The sequence below is a fragment of the Silene latifolia genome, chromosome 2 (assembly GCF_048544455.1).
Source record: "Silene latifolia isolate original U9 population chromosome 2, ASM4854445v1, whole genome shotgun sequence".
Classification (NCBI taxonomy): domain Eukaryota; kingdom Viridiplantae; phylum Streptophyta; class Magnoliopsida; order Caryophyllales; family Caryophyllaceae; genus Silene; species Silene latifolia.
Genome location: NC_133527.1, coordinates 125,633,202 through 125,655,208, shown reverse-complemented (window position 1 = coordinate 125,655,208; position 22,007 = coordinate 125,633,202). Strand labels below are relative to the sequence as shown.

General features: G+C 41.9%; 1 non-coding gene across 1 annotated transcript; it reads right to left on the bottom strand.

Annotated features, from left to right (window-relative positions):
• Positions 1-292: 292 nt before the first annotated feature.
• Positions 293-399, bottom strand: LOC141645526 (small nucleolar RNA R71). Its single transcript, XR_012545006.1, has one exon. It is a non-coding gene; the product is annotated as a small nucleolar RNA R71 (small nucleolar RNA).
• Positions 400-22,007: the final 21,608 nt, after the last annotated feature.

The following is a 22,007-nucleotide window of genomic DNA, read 5'->3' as shown; positions in this document are numbered from 1 at the left end:
TCCTAAAATGTTTTAGGATATTATGGTTTAATTTATGGATTTTATTGTTCATTTTATATAATAATGGCATTAAAATGTGATTTTTATGATAAAAATGTAATTTTTGGACGAAAAATAGCTAAACTTCTATTTTTCCAGTGATTTTTGGATATGGGTCTTATTTCCTTTTTCTCTAATTGGCACCGCGAAACAATGGTTGAAGGGCCTTGATAAGGCCACTCTCGGAATTGATTCTTGGAAGAAGTTGGCTCTAGCTTTCTACAAAAAATTCTACCAACCGGAAAAGACTAACATGCTAAGAGCTCAAATTACGGGTTTTAAGCAAAGGGATGAAGAATATTTGTATGAAGCTTGGGAGCGGTTCAAGGGAATTTGTCGCTTATGTCCTCACCATGGACTTAGCGAGTTGTTCTTGGTACAACAATTTTGGAACGGTCTATATGAAGATTCAAGGAACATTCTCAACATGGGATCAAATGGAATGTTCACCGAAGTTTATGACAATCAAACATGGAACAAGATTGAGGAAATGGCGGTCCATAACTCACAATATAGTAGACCTCGCAAGGCTACTAGAGGAGGAAGGCATGAAGTGGACTCCGTTACTCAATTGGGTGCTCAACTTAGTGCTCACATTGACACAATCAATTTGAAGTTTGAAAAAGCTATGGCTAGACTTGAAGAAGCCTCAAAATCACCAAAGCATCATGTTAATGCCATGACGCATCCTCATCAATCCCAAGTGGGATATGTGAGAATTGTGGAACTTTGGGACATGACCAAAGTGAATGTAGGGGAACAAATGAACAAGTGAATGCTTTCCAAGCATACAAGAGTGGTACCCCTTATTCCAACTATTACAATGAAAACACCAAATTCCATCCAAATCTCTCATACAAAAGCCAAAATGTTCAAAACCCTCAAACAACATACACCCCACCTCCCATGAGAAACCAAAATCAAAGACCCTTTTACAACCAAAACCAAGGTTACCAAAATCAAAATCCGTACAATCAACCAAATGACCAAGGTTTTGATGTTCAAAAATCGGTCCTCCAAATGCAAAAGAATCAACAAGAATTTTTCACTCAAATGCAAAAAGATAGTCAAGCAAAGGAAACCACCATCAACAACATTCTAGCTCACACCAAAATGTTGGAAACCCAATTGACGCAACTAGCATCTTCAAGCTCACAAAGACAAAAGGGGCAATTACCACCTCAAAGTAATCCCCCAAGACATGAAACGGTTAGTGCCATTCACTTGAGAAGTGGTACAAGGTATGAAGCACCGAAGAAGCAAGTTGAGGATGAAGTTGTGGAAGCTAGTGATAAGGAAGAAATTGTGCAAAACTCCAAAGATGGAGAATCATCAAAAGAAGAAATTTCAAAGAAAAATGAAGACAAGGCCAAGGAGAAGGAGCCCATTGTGATTAGACTTCCTTTTCCAAGTCGTCAAGCCAAGCCCAAATTTGATGACCAACTTGGAAAGTTTATGGAAATTGTGAAGAATTTAGAAGTCTCAATTCCTTTCACGGAATTAATCAATCACGTGCCGGCCTATGCGAAATACATGAAAGACATCCTCACAAAGAAGAAGTCAATCCGGAAGCTTGAGACTATCGCCTTCACTAAGGTGAGTAGTGCAATACTTCAAGGGAGTTCACCTCCAAAACTAAAGGATCCGGGAAGCTTCTCAATACCGTGTACCATTGGCGACACCACGATCAACAAAGCCTTATGTGATCTAGGGGCTAGTGTGAGTGTTATGCCGTACTCGATGAGTAAAAGGTTGGGGATGGGAGAGCTTAAATGCACCAATATCACACTCCAAATGGCCGATAGATCGACGAAGACACCATTAGGGATATGGGAAGACGTCCCCGTACGAATTGGGAAGTTTTTCATCCCGGTGGACTTTGTCATTGTTGATATGGAGGAAGACTCCAACATTCCAATCATTCTAGGAAGACCCTTCTTACACACCGCGGGTGCGGTGATTGATGTGAAACATGGTGAGCTCACTCTAGAAGTGGGAGATGAGAGTATAACTTTTAATCTTGACAAGACTATGAGAGCTACCCGTTTACATGAACCGTGTTTTATGATCGATCATTATAGTCGGAAAATTGAAAGGAAGAAGTCGGAACTCCAATGGAAGAAGAAAATTGAAGATGCTCCATTCAAAGAGCAAGTGAATTGTGACAAAGAGGGCTTGCAAAGCTCATCAAAATCAAGCAATGAAGAAGATGGCCTTATTGGCCAAGAAAAGAAAATGGGAAAGTTGTCTCCATCAAATCAAGAGATTTTCAATGATCAACTTAATGAAGTTTGTGGTCTTTGGGACGACGAATTTGAAGGGATTTTTAATCCCTACATTGGTAATGCCATCGATCAAGACCGACAAAAAGGGCCAAGGTCTATGGAAGACCTCTATCATGACAATGAACAAGCGTTTGATTACTTTTTCAAGGTGTTGAGCAACATCAACAACACCTTGAACATGCCCCCTTGACATCTCATCAAGAATGAGAGTTTGGTGGAGTCCTCCCTAAACCACCATTTGTAAATATTTCTAACTCCCTAACTTGCATTTCAATTCTTATATTGCATTTTTTGTCATTCTTGGATTTTTATACTTTGATCAAGATAATTATCATGTTTGAGAGAAGTAAGGGAGGGACTAATAATTTCAATTAATGTGTAGTGCTTTAGCTTAGTGTGGGGATGACAATTGCCTAGGCTATCCATGCTTTAGTAGTGCCCCCACAATGAAAAACACGAGATATGAAGAAGAATGGAAAAATAACAAGGGATATGCAAAGTACACGGATGGAACTGAATCCGGGTACAAAGGGGTCGAATCCGAGCGGATTCAGGAGAATCCGCCCGTCTTCAGGCAATCCGGGCATATTGGGTAGAAGACGCCAGTCCAATATGAGCTGAATATTTGAAATTTATGACTGTCAACAAATCTGGACGTCCTGCATCCAAATCCACCCGTCTTTAAAAATCCGCCCGTCCTGAAAAGAAGACGCCCGTCTTCTTGGCTGAGAAAAACAAGAAAAATCCCTGTAAAGGAATCCGCCCGTCTTCTGTAGAAGACGCCCGTCCCGTGTTTGCAAATTCGAGCGTCTTCACTGAAAGACGCCCGTCTTTAGGCGAGTTTTTCCCAACCCAGAACAGGCCAAATCCGGGCGTCCCGAGCAGAAACCGCCCGTCTTGCCCCTGCATTTCAAATTTTTCGGGTTTTATAAACCCCCTCCCTTCATTTCATCATTCCTTCATTCATAACACTACTCATAACTCCAAAACCCTCATCCTCTCCATCACAAAAACAAGATTCCTCAACAACATTCACTAAAATCAAATCAAAACATCCTTTTAACAACAAATCAATCACTCCTCTTTCAACAAAAATAAAAACCAAGCACAAAATCTTCAACCTTTGAGTCGATTTTTGAATTTATAAAGGCAAAGCCTTTCATCTTTAAATCGATTTGGGTGCACTAGAAATTGAATATTTTTCACTCTTTTCTTGGTTTATTCATCAATGGAAAGGACTAAGGGAGCAACAAAGGCACCAAAGGCAAAGGCACTCTCATCAAGACAAAAGAGTCTTCAAGAAAAGAAAGCATTGGCTATGGTGGTAGCTAACCCAAACTTGGAAGTGCAACAACAACAACCTCCCATGGAAGCAACAACATCTTCTACTCCGGAAATTGCTCAACTTTCGAATTATCCGGAGGTAATTTTCATTTCCAAATCCCATAGGGACACTTTTGCCAAGTTTGCTAGGAAATCATTTCTATCCACCAAGTTTATTTGTGAAGATACCTTAGATAATTTGGGTGTCCTTGAGCAAACTAAAGCCTTCTTCAAAGCCATGGGGTTGGAGAAATTGTTTGAATCAAAAGAATTGACATACCCTTCCCTTACCTTAGAATTTTTGAGTTCTTTGAAAGTGAACAAGGTTGAGACTATGGAGACCATCGAGTTTCGTCTAGCTAATGTTAGTAGGCGCATCTCCTTTGAGGAAATGGGTAAAGCTTTGGGTCTTAGTGATTCACCGAGTTATTTTAAGAATGTTGGCAAGTATGACCCCGACCCTCTTTGGGAGGCGATTTCTGGAAGGAAATTTGAAGACTTTCATGCTAGTCGCGCTCTATTAGTCCACCATCCGGACATTAGAGTGTGGCACAAGGTCATAGGGAACACCATCATTGCAAGTAAAGACACCAACCATTTCACCAAACTCGATTTTGTTCTTCTTGAGTCGGGTTTGAACATTGGAAGGGAATTCACCAAGCCCTTCAACTCTCTAAGGCTTTTGGTGGATAGATGGCTAAATATTGATTGTGGGAAGAAAGGCACTACCGTTATTGTGAATGGAGGCCTAGTCACTATCCTAGCTAAATACTTTCATCCAAACTTCAACAAAGATAACAAGTATGAGGCAAAAGAGGGTGGTCATCTCATTGATATTAATACTATGATATACAAGTACAAGTGGGTTACCCATAACCCTCTTGACACCAAGTATGGATGGCTCACTAGTGAGGCTAGATCTTTCAATTTGCCTTCAAAGATTTGTCGATTGAGTGTCCACCGGACCAACTATCTACTTCCCCTTTCAAAAGAGGCCGAGTACATTATCCGACAACAAAAGGGTGAAATTGAAATGCCCTCCTCTTCCATTGTCACACCAACCTATCCTTTCGAGTACCAAGAGTTCAAGCCCGAAGGCGTTGAAGCAAGAAATGATTATTTGACTCTTCTCATGCAAGAGATGCACAAGCAAGCTTTTGAGGATCGTAAAAATGCTTACTTAGCCCAATATCCACCCCTCCTTCATTTAGCTAGGCAAGGACTACTTGACTCTTCATGTCCTTTGCCTAGTTGGGCAGATAGGGAAGTCTTCTTTCCAAGTGCATCTAGGGTTGTTCTGGGTGATAATGAGGTTGTCGGTAATGAAAAGGTTGATGATAACATTGATGAAGAAGCTAGTAAAGAAGGAGAAGAGGATGATGAGCAAGGTGAAGAAGAAAGTGAAGAAGAAAGTGGCGATGACACCACTTCTAGTGAGGAAGGTGATGATAATGATGATATGATGGAAGATTAGCAAGCTTTAGAAGCTCCTACCCTCTTGAGGTTTGTCTATTTCTCTCTTTGTTCTATTTATTAATCTTGATCATTGTTGGAGTAGTCCTAGCACCATTGAGGACTAAAACCTCGGCCCCATTGAGGTGTTCTCATTTTATTGTTCCCACCTTTCAAAATCCAAAATGACAAAATTAGTTTCATGCATTGCATAGTGTGTGCATGAACTACACCCAACCTTAGGACATTAGCAATAATGTCTAGATCGGTTTGGGGAAGTTAATGCATACACAACGGGAGGTAATCTAAATTATCCTCTCCGTCATAAACAAAAACCATGCATCATGTAGTGTAGATTAGTGTAGCTTGCATTTAGTGTGGAAATCATGCATCATGTTTGCATAATTTCCCATCATTTTGGCCATTGAGGACAATGCCCATATTAGTGTGGGGATGGGGAATTCTAACTTAACTTTTATTCAAAAATCCAAAAAAATTGAAAAATTTTGAAAAACCATAAAAATTTGAAAATTGAAAAACCCAAAAACATGTTTATTTCTTTTGTAGTGTAGTTATGTATATATTGTATATATTGTTTGTTCTATCCTTGTTCACATTGATTGACTACGCCACATCCGAGACATGAGGATCATGAAGACCGCATGGTATAATCTTTCCAATCTCCTTTTTCCTATTTATGTTAATGACTATGTAGCTTTATTTTGATTGATGCGGTATAACAATGTGAACTTAGGACTTGCATTTAGTTTATATGTCATATTAGTTGATAGAATCACTTGCATTAGGATGTATATAATAGTTGCATCATGGCATATAGTTGCATTTAGATGAAATATTTTGAAAAGTGCCTAATTGAGAACTTTGACAAGAGCAACTAATCCATTACAAATACTTTTTCAACTTAAGACTTTGCCTACTAGAATGGTTGTAAAACACCCTAGATTGTGTCATACTAGTGTCTTTAGACCTATGACCCAAAGCCTAGTCAAGGGTTTGCATGTGAGTCACCTATTCCAACCCCGTGATGCGATGTGAACTTGGTTAACTTGTCTAGGTGACCTTGATTGACCTTGTAGTAAGGCAACCCAAAAATACTTTTCTATCAATAAGTTTGAAGTGCTCATTTCGAAGATTTTGTTATGTGAAAGTAATTTATTGCTAAGGAAACCTCAAATGTTATGATATGTTGAAATATTGAGAAATTTTAGTTGTTTTGATGGAGGCGTACCACTTCGATGTGCTTTGGAGAGGGATCCATTGAATTTGGCCCCCACACGGTTGTGAATTCAACCGCCCAGAGACAGAGTGACTATCACCCCGAAAAGCTATTGTCTAGAGGTTAACCGGTTGCCTAATAAGCGATTGGCGAAAGCAAAGGACACTAGCCCGGAAGGGACAAAACCCATCTTAAATTTTTGAAATGTGAAAGTTCAATGAAGTCAAATTTTGAATACTAGTCATATCCACCCTTGTTTATAACGATTTGAGCATTTCATTCCCAAAAAGCCTTTTTGTCAAGCCACTTTGTCGAGCTTGGGACGATCCATGACCTTTACTTTTGTAGAGAATTCGAGACTTGTCATGTCATATGCTACTAGCATCATAGGGATCATCATTCCACCACCATCCGATCGCTCTTGACGAAAGCATTTGGAAATTGAGGACGAAAGTAGTCTAGTTTAACACCATTTGGAGGTGATTTAGTGCCATCCTCTTAGCCTTAGTAATTTGTTGAACTAGTATTTGTGAAGGATTATATGCTCTTAAATTTGTTCTCTCTTAGTTGCCTCCGCCACTTGATGAGGAAGTGGCTATTCCTTTTGTAGATGTATCCATTTTTTTGATTTTGTGTGCTTAATGTTTGGATGTGTCGCCATTTTGGCAAGACCCACCTTGCCTTGCAAGAAGGCATCCTACCTCATGGTTGTCTTGTTGTGAGTTGAAGGGACGGAGTGAGACCCGCTAATTGTCTCATATCGGCTATGTTAGCAGACGATCTTCTCTTATTTTGCAAAGGAGACAGTCAGTCCATCATGACTATACTCAGAACCTTTTCTACATTCTCCAAATCTTCAGGTTTAAAACTGAGTAGAGGCAAGTCTAATGCTTATTTCAATGGGGTCCCTGAGAATCTGAAGCAAGATATCATTCAGGTTTCAGGTATGGTTGAAGGCTCTATTCCATTCAAATACCTAGGGGTTCCTATCAAAACCTCTAGATTGAGGGCCAAAGACTGTCAGCCACTCATTGATAAGGTTGTACACAGGATCAAGAGTTTTGGGTGCCAGGAAATTATCCTATGCAGGAAGGCTTACCCTTATTCGAGCTGTGCTAAAGACCCTACATAATTACTGGGCTAGCATTTTCATATTACCTGCTGGGGTTATTCAAAGAATAGAGGCCATTTGTAGGAATTTTCTTTGGGATGGGGGAGTAGATTATGTGAGATCCCCCCTTGTCTCCTGGGATAAAACTTGTAGGCCTAAGAAGGAGGGTGGTTTGGGGTTAAAAAATGACAGTATCTGGAACCAAGCTGCAGTTGGGAAGCTGGTCTGGTGGTTGGCTTCTAAGCCTGACCACCTGTGGGTCAAATGGGTAAATCAAATCTACCTCAAGGGGAGAGACTGGTTGGAGTATTCTCCCACAAATAACTCCAGCTGGTCTTGGAGAAAAGTTTACAAGATAAAGGAGCTTCTCCAATCACAGTTCATACAACAAGTTTGGAGAGAGGAGAAAGGTCATGAGTACACCATAGCTCGAGGATATGAGTTCCTCAGATCTAAAGGGGAGCCTGTCTCTTGGGCTAAGCTTGTTTGGCACAAATACACTATTCCTAAACATGGTTTCATCGGATGGATTTACCAGCTGGGCAGACTGAACACAAATGATAAACTTTACAGATTAGGGATAAGTGAAGAGAATAACTGTTACCTTTGTGGTCGTGTGGGCGAAACAATTGAGCACCTATTCTTCGATTGCGACTACAGCCGGATACTGATCTCTAGTCTAGGCTCCCATTTGCAGATCGCCATCCCTCCTTGTAATCTCAACACTTGGAGATTGAATCGACATTGGGACGGACACGAGGAAAAGCCTGATCAACGCTATTATTAACGCTACTATCTATTGGATTTGGCGACAAAGGAACCTGAGTAAGCATGAACTTACCGTTTGTAGGCCTGAGAGAGTAGCAGTAAACCTAATGGATGAAGTTTTCCATCGCGTGATGAACATGGAAGGAAACTTCATTGACGCCCAGGACCGCGCTTTGGTTGAGAGGCTCCAGCGAGGAAGAAGATGATTATTAGGGATTTGTTGTCCTTTTGATCCTATTTGGTTTTGTTGTAATATCAGTTTGGTTGTTTTAGATGAGAATGTCATTTTGGTCTGAACTGGTTGGTGGGCGAGTGTAATTTGGGCCAAGTCGGTCTAATTATTCTCGTTGTATGGTTACGATTTTTTCTATAATATACTCACATTTTATCGAAAAAAAAAAATATGTTATTAGGTTAGTTTAAATAATGGTCCTAGTCTTTATCACCTCTTTACTCGGGACGAGCAAAGGTTCGGTTTGGGGATATTTGATGTGACCATAATTAGCGCATATTTAGCCCCCGAATTAGCCTTGTTCTCATGCTTTTTAGTGCATATTTGGGTCATTTATTGTCTTTAGTTCTTTGTTTTGCATATTTTTTGAGATTTTGATCCCTTGGTAGGAAAGGAGTGCAAATCTTGCATTTTCATGGCAAAACGAGACTAAATTGATTGAATTCAATGACCAAGCATCAAGGAGAGACAAGATTAGAAGGCCTTTGTACATATTATAGTAGATGAGCAATGTTGAGGAAGGATCCTTGCATCCCCAAGGAAATCCCCAAGGATTTTATGAAGGAAAGGAAGAAAAGAAGAAAGAAATGAAGCTGTCCAGCAACCCGTGCGGATTGACTGGAAGACGCCCGTCCTCCACAGCACAATCTGTGCGTCTTCCTTCAAAGACGCCCGGGCAGCAAGCCCAGAAGACGCCCGGATATCCTTGAAGACGCCCGGGCAGAGGCTTCTAAATCCGCCCGTCCCGTGCCTAAGACGCACGGATTCCAGCCCAGCACGAATCCGTTTCTTCAAGCTTCAAAGAAATAAGCCCTTCCTTCGAAAAATACCGGCGTCTCCCTGCTCAATCTAAAAAGTGTAATTACTAGTTTAGCCCTTAGTTATCCCTAATGCATCCACCTAATTTCCACTATAAATACCCCATTAGTCTAATTAGAAGAGGAGGTTCTTCTTATCAATTATTAGAGTAGTTAATATCAATCAAATCTCTCTTTAGTATTGTAATCAACAATTAATCATGTTTTAGTACAAGTTTTATTTCCTTAATCTCTCTTTTGTTCATCCTTTATTTTGGGTAATTGAAGATTATTTGGGTTATTATTGGGAGATTGACAACCTCTCAATCAAGCATCAAGTACTTCTTTTATTCTTTGCTTTATTATTGGAATCATTAGTAGGCATAATTCTCTTAATCCCTTTTTAATTATTGTTAATTAATTTTATTTGTTCATCATGTTTCCTTTTGTTGGTATGATTGACAACCTTGCTAGCATGATCAACATGATAATGAGTGAGTAGTGACCTAGCTAGGGTTAATGGGTAATTAGGGGAAACCAACATGGGGAATGATTCATGCTTAAATTAATATGCATTCATGGTTTATTTGCTTGCTTGTTTTGATCTCAACTCATGCACATGTTATGTTTGATGAAATGTGAGCCTATGAATCCTTGCATTTTTTACCCATCACCTATCTTTTCAATGAGACTTGTAAGACATAAACCAACTCGAGTCTCATTAGACCATGCATGTTGTTGAGTAGGAAAGGCTAAGTCGACTTGTAGGTGTTGTACAATCTAATCGATACGGCTCCGGGACCCAAACGTTTCTAGGATTGTAAGATATAACCCAACTCAATCCATCACAACAATAATTGCTTGCTTATAATTTGAGAACATGTTTGTATGATCAATTCCCATGATTCCCCTATGACCCCATGATACCCTAGTGCTTTTTATCAATTGTTTACACCCCTTTTAATTCAACTTGCTTATTTACTTTTATTGCTATCTAGTTAGTGACCTCCTACATCAACCCAAATTGTGACACCCCTAAGACACCACTAGTTTCAATAGAAATCTCATCTCAATTCCGTCCCTTGGGATCCGACCTTTACTTGCCTCTTTACTAATTGTAGAGTTGTTTGTGAAGTTATAAATTGTGTTTGATTGGATGTGTGACGACCAACTCTTTGTCCATATCACTCTTCAATTTGTTTTCCAAATAATTGCAGAGTCGAGTGAAATCCAACATGTAGAGCCTAGTCCTCATAGCAATTGAGCGAGCATGATAGGCAGGAACATTAACTGGGGGCTCGATCAATCGAAGACGCTCCATAAGCCAAACCTACCAAAAAGCAGGTGTCAAAAAAAAAACCAAAAAAAAAACCAAAAAAACATAAAAAAAACCAAAAAAAAAAGAAAAAAAAAAGAAAAAGAAGAGAAGAAATTCTTTATTCTTTTACCTGCAAGATAATGGGACTTCCCAAATAAGGTAGGTCACGATTGGGTTTCCTGTTATCCAAACCCAATAGGATCTCTCCTAAAAATAAATAGGCTGGGCTCATGCACAGTTCCATTTGCTCAACTAGGCCCAAGAAACTGGGATCACCTCTCAAATCCTCATCAACGGGCCCTTGAAGGACATATACATTGTAGATACCCGTATCCGTCGATATTGGAATTTATAGAGAACCCGACAAACACCCGATGATGATAGGACACATGTACTTATTAGTTGTCATTGTCATTATTTAGGTTCGTTTTACGATGTAGAATGAGCGGTTTCGACGGAGTATTTTATTAATTTAAATGATATTTAAATTAAAGCTTTTTTTAAGGTGAATTCATTTTACTTTATTTTGAATTTATTTTCTCAAGTTTATTTTATTGAAAATAAAATAAATAATTGATTTGAAAAATCATTTTATGAGTGTATTTGATTCGAAAAATCATTTATTTTAATGTGTTAATCGATTTGAAAAATCGAAAACTCGTTTTAACTACACGTTTTGGAGCTTGATTATAGCTCGGTTTTTAAGTCCGTTTTCTTTACGAGTTGGCACGAATCTCGAGTACACTAACCAACCTAGGCCTCTACCCATCCAACCCCAGTTCGAACCCCCATACCCACGTCCCAAATCTCGCCCCAAACATACACAAAGCAGCCCAACTACTTCCCCTTACCCGCGTTAGCCCTTCCACTTTTCCAACCCGTTTTGTGTGCTTCAAAGATTGACCCAAACCCGCCACAACCAACCCAATTCCTGCCCCTCATTACCCACAACAACCCATCACTAAACCCACCACGAAACCCATCCAATTCCCGTCCCAAATACTCCATAAACAGCCCGCAAATAACACACGACCTATCCCCCTGTTTTTCGTGCTCAAACCCGAGTCCAAAACCCGCTCCAAACATCACTTAAACCCGTGCCCATTAACCCTAAACCATACCCTAGTATCCTACCCATATTACCTTAGCTTAACCACCAAGAAAACCCCCCCATACAAACCCTAAAAACCCCACGAAATAGCTGATGGACAGCAGCTATGCGAAACAGGCCCGACTGCTTGTTGCCCTACTTCTACCCTTCGAAACTCCTTATAAATACCCCCCCCCCCCCCCCTTTACCATACATTCATTCCTCTAAGTTATCATTACATACTACCGTCACTTACAAGCTTTAAACTCCAGAAACAAACCCTAATTGCCTCTCAAAAACCCTCGACAAAACCGACATACAAAACTGAGAATCAGTTTGTGTGTCCTCTTTGGAACCCTTCGTTCAACCCTCAAACCTCCATTAAAATTCGAGTTTCTTATTCCTAATTAACCACACAACATCCATATACATCTTAGACAAAGATTCACGAGCCAAATTGCCCTTGAGAGTACACGAATCCCCTCGAAAAACAGAGTGACATACACTCTGTTTTCGCGGCTTTTCCTGTCTGTCCAGTTCTGTTTGTGCTCGTTTTTCATGCCCAATAATTCAAAAAGAGCAGGGATTGTTTTACGATCTTTGTTCTCCTCTCTTTCTAGTTTTCAAAACATCTTTTAAATCAAATTTTCACCGTGAAACGAGTGACAAATTGCAGTTTGAAAGTTGCTGTCCAGATTTGCAAAAAAACGTGTTATTGCTTTGTTCCTTCGTCGACGACGGCCTCTCGAGATAAAATCTACGATCGGTTACGACCCAAGACGGTGTCAACGATACATGTTGGTCGAGGGTGCATCAAATCCTCCTCTTCTCCCTTTTATTTCGTTCTTTTTATGTTTGTTTTTTATTGTTTCGTTTTACTTTGTTTATCGTTTTGTTTATCGTTTGATATCGTTAACTATGAAACTAGTTTAGTCCGAGTATGAGTTAACGTACCACCATGAACACCTGCGTTGACTTGATATGGGAAAGAAATCCGCCACATCGGTCGGTCGTATCCCCCGTCTCATTTACATATCCTCGTGTTCAAAGTAGGGCATTAATAAAAGGAATTCTAACTTCGTTCCTCGTTTTTGACCCCTCGTTTGTTTCGACCAATTCGACCTACCCTAGGACCCTTCGCATGTTAGTTCGACCTCTGATTGTTAACATATGACTCATTTAGACGACATTAGATCAATTTAATAACCTAATTAGACATGTTAGGTGGCTTCGACACAAGCATTAAAATCGGTTAACAATTCTCTAATCTAATTGAATACATCTCTCTTTTCACCCGATTTCTCGCTAGTATAAGAGTGCGTGATTAGCACCTTCTTATTAACACTCGACGAGTTAATTTAATTAGAGAACTTGACCTAATTAGACCCTTTGGGCCGTGTAGAGCACTCGGTTTTAGGCGAAGCTTTCTGACCTCTTTTATCATCGTTTTCTAATGTACACCCCGCATCGCTTTGCAAATCTATTTAACCTAATGAATCTAACCTACGGATTAGGGTAGGCTAGGATATGTAGGTCGTGTTTGGCCGTGTTTTTGTAGTCCTTTTCTCGCTCTTTCTTATCTTTATCTCGTCATTTCGTATCTTGTAATTATTTTTGTTTACCGAGTCGTGTTTTGTAATTTGTTTGTAATTAGTTTTCCGTCATCGAGTCAAATGATTTCTAAAAAACCTTAGTCTTGTTTGGTTAGATGGTTGTGCTCCAATTCATGTAAGAGCGTAGTAAATCGCATGTTGTTTAAAGCGACATGGCCCGATTTATGCTAATGCATGCTTTGGTGTGTGGCCCTATGTCTAATTCGATAAGATTAAGTGAAAGCACGAATTACGGGAAGTGACCTAAGGCCGTGAGGCATGTAAGCCGTGGGCCACCCCCCTTGTGCACGTTTTCCTAGGCCGAATTGGCCGTGTAGTGTGTCGTGTATGGTTTTGTGTATAGCGTTGTATTTTAGATCGAGTTGTATCTTTAGTTTCTTGTTGTGTCGGCATGAAATGTCTGGGTTGTAATAGGATAGATCCCAACGGCTCCCCCATTCCCCTTAAGCCTTGTTTGTTTCGTTTTATGTGTTGTTAGATCAATCAACCCACATGCTAAATTACAACTTTGACAAAGTTAGTTTAGTTGCATCTAAAACGACATAGAAATTGTTGTCACATGTTAGGGTTTTAAAACGATGTTTGCATATCATATATCGTAGTAGCTATGACCTTGTTTGAAATCCGACACTTGACTTAGTAGAGGCCGTTATTGACGGGCGGGGTTAGGTCTCCTAATGGGCTTCCTAACACGTACCCTCACCCCTTACTCAAGATCTATGGTTTGTGGATCCGTCTAAATACCATTGGATTACGAGAGTCATTCAAATCGAGTGCTATAGGGTACAAGTCTTTATCTTTAATCACTCGTAGTCGATTGGCTTTATGCTTTTCGATGAAAGGTGTAAAGTTGACTTGAACGGTTCCAAGTTCCCAAAAAACTTGGTGGCGACTCTAATTTGTCTTAATTCGATTCGAAAGAACCTCGAGTCGATTATGCCTTGTGTGGATCCCGCGGACGCAGTTCCCGAGGGCCTTGTCCACAGTTTGGCGACTCCGTTGGGGAAAAGAGGACTAGTTACACTTTTTTTCTAGGGTCTTTTCCTCCGAGGTGAAACTTGAAAAGAAAGTATTGGAAAGTAAAACATTACTCATAGTGCTACGATTCATGCATAAACCCTTAAGGACTTTCCCGGGCCGTCCCAGCGTTTCTTTGTGATGCGTGGGGGGTGACGTCCCACTATGCCAGGAACTCGCACATTGCTTGCTTCCGCTCCGCCTCGTCGTGGTTCTTGATGGTGGGGATGCTCTTCTAGGTACTCTACCTAAAGGCCCTTGCTCTATAAGACCCAAAAAGGATGGAGGGCATAGACCTTCTTGTAGAAGACTTGCTGAGACTTAGAGATGTCTAGGAGCATACATCCTTATAACATGAGAATGACAATGTGCGAAATGAATTTCCCGAGTCTTTTCAAAACTTTCCGTATCGATTTCAAAACCGAAGTTTTGAACAACTTACTGTCAAAATAACATGATTTTCAAAACGCGGAATGCTGCCCAAGTAGGACCAGAATTTTCGGCCAAAAATGAGCTTTTATAGCCGGCATGCTGCCCATTTTAAATCTCATTTTCAAATCGATCTTTCTTTTTTTAAATTCAATCCAAAATGTTTCTCGAACCTTAACCAAGCATGAAATGCGTCGATTCGTGTCCGGGTCCTGGCCGTGTTAGGCTAGGCGTGTTTTGCCCCGAGAGTCTAGAACACGAACTTGTTGGGTTGCCCAAGCTCACCTCTTGGGAATCGAGTCGTGTTGGTCTACCTTTTTGTCTAGGATAGTCCACAGAAACGTCCAAGCTAGGCGATTGTGGACGTTTCATACGAACCTATGGGCTATGATTAGTCCAATCACGGGTTTAGTCACACCGAGTCCGGTTTAGAACCGATTTGTGATGGTTCGGGTCGTGTCGTTTTGTCGAGTCCAAAATGAATCAAGGTCTAAATCCAACCGTGAGTCGAACCTTTTGGTTAATCAGTCTCAAGTCGAGTCTTTGTTTGAGTCAAGTTGGTGTCGTGTCCTTAAGTGTGCAGGGGCTCTTACATTCGAATATTGACTCAATTCGGGGTTTTCTTGTAGAAAGGCCGCCAAAAACCCGACGTCAAGCAATGGAAGATGCTGTTAACAAACTCACTGAGGCCGTGAACCTCATGATGACCCGAAGGGATGCAATCGAATCTAAGCTGGGTGAAGATTCCCCTCCATCTACCCCACCTCTGACTGATCTGGAGAAACGGTTCAAGTTCATCGAAGACCGTCTGAAACTCTCCCAGGGGAAGAACATCCACTATGAAAATGCTAGGGCCAATGCCCCAGTTCAGGATAAGTTGCCCACGAACATTGTACTCACTGACATCCCAAAGTTCAAGGGCACCAAACATCCAGTCCACCATGTTAAGGCCTATAAAGGGTACTTAGCACTGAAGGGAGTACCTGCTGACATGCTCTCTGAAATTTTTGCCCAATCTCTGGATGAACACCCGAAGGCGTGGTTCTATAATCTTGACCTTAAGAACTTCCCCACTTTCGAAGATATTACGGTGGAGTTACGTAAGCACTATCGACAATGTCGAGATTCAAACCAACATAAGGACTTTGGAGGTAATGACACAGAAGGAAAAAGAAGGCTTTACTGAATTCCTCGCAAGATGGCGCGCTGAAAGCGTGAAACTAGCCAAAAAGCCTGATGAAGTTGAAATGGTAGATAAATTCGTAAAGAATTTACGACCTGTTTACCGTAATGCTCTGAAATACCAGAATTTTGGTTCTTTCAAAGAATTGATAAGAATCGGGATAAAGGTAGAGGATGACGTCCGAATGGCAAAAGCTGAGAAGCCAAAAGGATACCAAGGGGCCTCGTCATCTAAAGCAAAAGCACCAGTAACGGTCCACTTTGTTGAAACTGTCAATCTCTTAGATGGACAATCAAAAAAGCCTCCGCGCCAAGCTTCGAGGGTATTCACCGATATCGGGTGCACTTACGCCTACGCTCTCCGAAGGCTCATGGCCCAAGGAAAGCTGAAGCCCATTGGTCCAACTCCGGATCCACCTGCTGAACAACAAGGCAAATGGTACAAACCAAATGCCTACTGTGCCTTTCATCAAGGGAAGGGACACGATACTGAAAGGTGCTTTAGACTAAAGCACGAAATTCAAGACATGATTGAGAACGGAACACTCCCAATCCCGGCCATAAAACCCAATAACGTCACCAACCCCTTTGGGGACCATACTAACTTCGTCTCTACCGAAGATAGTGTTGATTACTCCCATTTGATTCGCCCGTGTCGTCTAAGAGGGGTTTTCATTGGAAGAATATTCGTGGATTGCTCCAAGTTCCTACCAAGCTCGAGAAATGAGATTACATTCGGGGATTTTGTTGTCGATTGTACTCCTTACATACTCCGAAGCGGTAATGAAATTAATGGCGTTTGGGCTAATGACGAAGATGATGTTTACCTTGTCAAAGGTGTGACAATTCCTCACACCCAAGAAGAAATCTTAAAGGTGAGGCAGGATGCCCTAGAGTCAAACCATTTGACTAGATCAGGGCGCCCGTATCGTGTGGAGAAAGCTAAGGATATCCCGAGCAAGACACCTCCCAAGGAGCCGGAAAAGGTCGAAGTTCTTGGTGAAGGGTCGACCTCCGAGGCTTCCCTCATCAAGCAACTCCAAAAGACCAAGGCCGACGTGTCTATCTGGCAACTTATCTTGAGCTCTTTCGAACATCGTCAGGCTTTGTTGCAAGCTTTGATGAACATGACCGTGTCGTCAAATACTACTCCTGCTGACATGGTCACTCACATCGCCCAGAATCAGCCACAGATTACCAACGCCGTGACGTTTTTCGACGAAGATCTACCACCGTTCGGGCCCCGACATAACCTGGCCCTCTATGTTGCTACTGTGTGTCTCAACAAGCATATCCCTATGACCTTGGTTGACGACGTATCGGTTGTCAATGTACTCCCTTTGAAGACAGCGCATATTCTGGGCCTGGAGAAGAATGACTTCATTCCCACTACCCAGACAGTTCGGGCATTCGATGGCACTGTGCGTCGAGTAAGTGGACTTGTCGATCTAGTGGTACAGACAGGGCAAGTGGAAAAGAAAGTGAGTTGCCAAGTAATTGACATTTGCTCATCCTTCAACCTATTGTTGGGAAGGCCTTGGATTCATGCTACGAGGGTCGTAACATCAACGTTGCATCGAAAAATCAAGGTCCCACTCAATGGCAAAACCGTCACCATTGACGCCACGCCAATTACGGTAGCAGGAGGGGACATTACTTCTGAAGTAAGGGTCGAAGCTGCCAATGATGCATGTGGTTTCGAGATTGTCAACATGATCGAGCTAAACCCCGAAGCAGAGAATATGGATCTATACACGGGAAGTCATGCCTGCGAAGTAATTCTCAAGACTGGGAAGTACTTCGGTTTCTCTCTATATCCTAGAAAGGAGGAAGCATTCAAGTTGAAACCACCAGTAGCCAAAGGAGTAACTTTCGGGCTTGGATATGAGCCCACTGGGAAAGATCTGCTGGAAAAGAGGGGAAGAACGATCGAAGATCGAGATATTAAAATGGGACCGTATCACCTAACTCTAAACGGTCACTTCGTGAGGGCTGGGGAAGAACTTCCCTGCATGGACTTCCCCGAACCTATCTTTGACCCAAAGAAAAACCTTATGGTCCCGGGAATCGAAGTATTCCAAGACTGCTACTACATCCCTGAAGATATTCTGACCGTGATGCCAGTAGGGACTAAACCGGATCCAATAAGTGACGAGAGAGCTATGGGTCTTCTTTTCGGTGAAGAGAAGAAATCACCAATACCAAACGAAGATTTGGTAAGCATGATCCTGAGAAGCGAGCGGTTCGACCCATCTACCCTCATCACCGATGTAGATCCTCTTAGGACCAACACGGGATGGCGAAAAACAATCAAGTGGATAGATAACAAGGGACTCCTTTTCAAGTTGACAACGGGAGAAGGAGAGATGTTCAAGCCAGATGATGTTTCCGATTCTGAGTCTGAGTCTGAGTCTGAGTCTGAGATAGGTCCTAAGATTGAGTCTAAGGAGTCAGGTGTTGAAAATACCCCTCCCCTAGCTTTCCCTTCCTCTGCACCTTTTCCTAATGGTGGTATTCCGGGGCCTGTCCCGAATACCCTTATCTCGCCACTGAGCTCCGACCAGTTGGCTCAAATGTTAGCGCATTTCGCGCAATTCAAATCAATAATAATATGAATCAGTTTGTTTACGACTTGTCTCACTTACATTGGAATTCGAACTTTGAAAATGATTGTTTTAATAATGACATTGAGACTGAGGTCGAGGATGAACAGTTGGTCGAAGAAGAAGAAGAAATAGAACCACCTCTACAGTTGATAAAAGGGTTGGAGGAGTACGAACAGAAAACTTCGATCATAGAAGATACCGAAACCATCAATGTAGGTACAACCTTAGAACCACAGGAGCTTAAAATAGGAACTACTTTAAGTCCCACCGAGAGACAAGGGTTCATTGGTTTGTTACATGAGTTCAAATTTGTTTTTGCATGGTCCTACAAAGACATGCCAGGCATCGACAGAGAAATTGCGGAGCACAGGATCCCAATCAAGCCGGGATATAAGCCAGTCAAGCATAAGCTCCGCAAAATGCACACAGATTAGTCTTTGAAAGTCAAGGAAGAAATCGACAAGCAACTCAAAGCTGGGTTCATCAAGGTGTCAGAATACTCAAACTGGATGGCTAACGTCGTACCAGTGCCAAAGAAAGATGGTAAAGTTCGGGTTTGTGTCGACTTCCGGGATCTAAACAAGGCAAGTCCGAAGGACGATTTCCCATTACCTCACATCGACATCCTGGTTGACAACACGGCAAATCACGCGTTATTATCCTTTATGGACGGATACGCCGGTTATAATCAGATCAAGATGGCGAAGGAAGATATGCATAAGACTGCGTTCAGAACGCAATGGGGAACCTACTACTACACAGTAATGCCTTTTGGGTTGATAAACGCAGGGGCCACATACCAGAGGACCGCGACAACGTTGTTACATGATATGATGCATAAGGAAGTCGAGGTTTATGTCGACGACATGATTGTCAAGTCAAAAGGGCGTGATGGCCACCTTGGTACACTACAAAAATTCTTTGAACAATTGCGCAAGTATAACATGAGGTTGAATCCCCAAAAGTGCGCATTCGGAGTCACATCCGGCAAGCTGTTGGGTCACATCGTTAGCCACCGTGGCATCGAGGTGGACCCATCAAAAATAAAGGCCATAATGGAAATGCCTCACCCGAAAACCGAGAAGGAAATTCGAGGTTTCCTAGGAAGAATCCAGTATATAAGCCGGTTCGTGGCAAGGCTAACTATGATATGCGAGCCAATTTTTAAGAAGTTGAAAGTCGGGGAACACGTCGTATGGGATGATCACTGTCAATCTGCATTCAACAAGATCAAAGAAATACTATCTTCCCCTCCCGTGCTCAGCCCGCCAACGGCTGGGTTACCACTCTTGTTGTATCTTACAGTTACAGATACTGCAATTGGGGCAATGCTGGCACAGATAGTCGATAAAGAGGAAAGAGCAATTTACTACATTAGTAAAAAGTTCTTGGGAGTATGAAATCAAGTATACTCAGCTCGAGAAGACATGTTTGGCTTTAGTGTGGGCGACAAAGAAGTTACGACACTACATGCTCAGTCATAGTGTCTGCATCCACTCGAAGATGGACCCAATCAAATACTTGTTTGAAAAACCAGTTCTAAACGGCAGGGTGTCGAGATGGACTTTAAATCTTTCCGAGTTTGATCTAAAATACGTACCGCTAAAAGTGATAAAGGGAAGGGCGGTTGCAGACTTCCTGGCGGATAACCCGATAGAAGAAACTGAGGTTATAGATACGTGGTCGTTTCCCGACGAAGATATCGTTCATATAGACAACGATACGTGGGACCTCTATTTCGATGGAGCATCGAACTGCAGGGGATACGGGATAGGAGTTCTACTCATTTCACCAGAAGGTGAACATGTTCCCATTTCGATCAAGTTGGACTTTAATGTTACTAATAACGCGGCCGAATACGAAGCATGCCTACTCGGTTTTCACAGTGCTCTCGAGTTAGGTATCAAAAAGCTTATAGTACATGGGGACTCGTCACTAGTGATCAATCAAGTTGCCGAGACGTGGAAAACCCGAAGTGATAGCCTGGCTCCGTACCAAGCGAAAATAGAGGAACTAGAAAAGTTGTTCGCCGATGTCAAATACGTGCACCTCCCTAGAGATGAAAACCAGTTTGTTGATGCACTATCAAAGCTAGCTGCTCTGATCAACATACCTGATCATATGGATACTATGCCAATATGTGTCGAACGAAGATCATCACCTGCTTACGTTAATGTCATCGGAGACACAGAAGAAACCGAGGCTGAACCTTGGTATCAAGCTATTCTAAAATTTAAAGAATCGGGAGAGTATCCACCCGACATGGATAACCGCGGAAAGCGCGCTATTCAAATGCTAGCCGCTCAGTTCGTTAGAACCAATGATGGACAATTGTACAAGAAGACCGCCTAAAATATCCTTCTGCGATGCATAGACTCACCAACTGCAAAAAGAGTCATGGAAGAAGTCCATGACGGGGAGTGTGGCCCACACATGAATGCCCATATGCTAGTTCGTAAAATCATGAGATTAGGGTATTATTGGACCACGATGGAGACAGATTGTCGCGAATATGTCAGACATTGCCATAATTGCCAAATCTTTGCGAACATACAACACGTGCCACCATCACTGTTGTATACTTTGACATCACCGTGGCCTTTTTCAACAAGGGGAATCGACATTATTGGAAAGGTCAACCCATCTGGAACAGGTGGGCATTGTTTCATGCTAGTCGCCATCGATTACTTCACGAAGTGGGTAGAAGTGAAATCATATAAAGTGCTACAAGCGAAGCAGGTAGCAAAGTTCATTCAGAATGAAATCATTTGCAGATATGGGGTGCCGCATGAGTTCATTTGCGACCATGGCACTCACTTCCAGGCTGAAACTGCTGTAATACTTGAAAAGTATAAAATCAAACACCACAAGTCGTCACCTTATCGACCTCAAACAAATGGCGCAGTGGAAGCCGCTAACAAGACAATCACTGTGATTCTCAGAAAAATGACCGACAATTATCGCGAATGGCCAGAAAAGATACCGTTCGCACTATGGGGATACAGGACGTCTATTCGCACAGCCACTGGAGCAACTCCGTTCTATTTGACATATAGGATGGAAGCACTTCAGCCTATCGAATTAGAGGTACCTTCTTTAAGAATTCTGTTAGAAAGTCAAGTTCCGGAGGCTGACTGGCTGCAGGCTAGTTATGATTCCTTGGTCATGCTCAACGAGCGACGGTTAAATGCGCTGCACCATGTTCAACTCTATCAGAAGAGGATACAAAGAGCATTTAACAAGAAGGTGAAGCCTCGAGGAATAAAGGATGGGGATTTGGTCCTAAAGTCTGTCCGCGCTTTACTACCAATCGACCCGAGGGGAAAATTCAAGCCGAACTGGGCCGGTCCTTACCTGGTAAAGAAAATATTATCGGGAGGTGCAGTCAGACTAACAGATCTAGATGGAAACGACTTCGCAAATCCGACGAATTTGGATCAATTGAAGAAATATTATCCTTAGAGCTCATTCTCAATGTCGCAAAATAAAATTTTGAATTGCAGTGCTT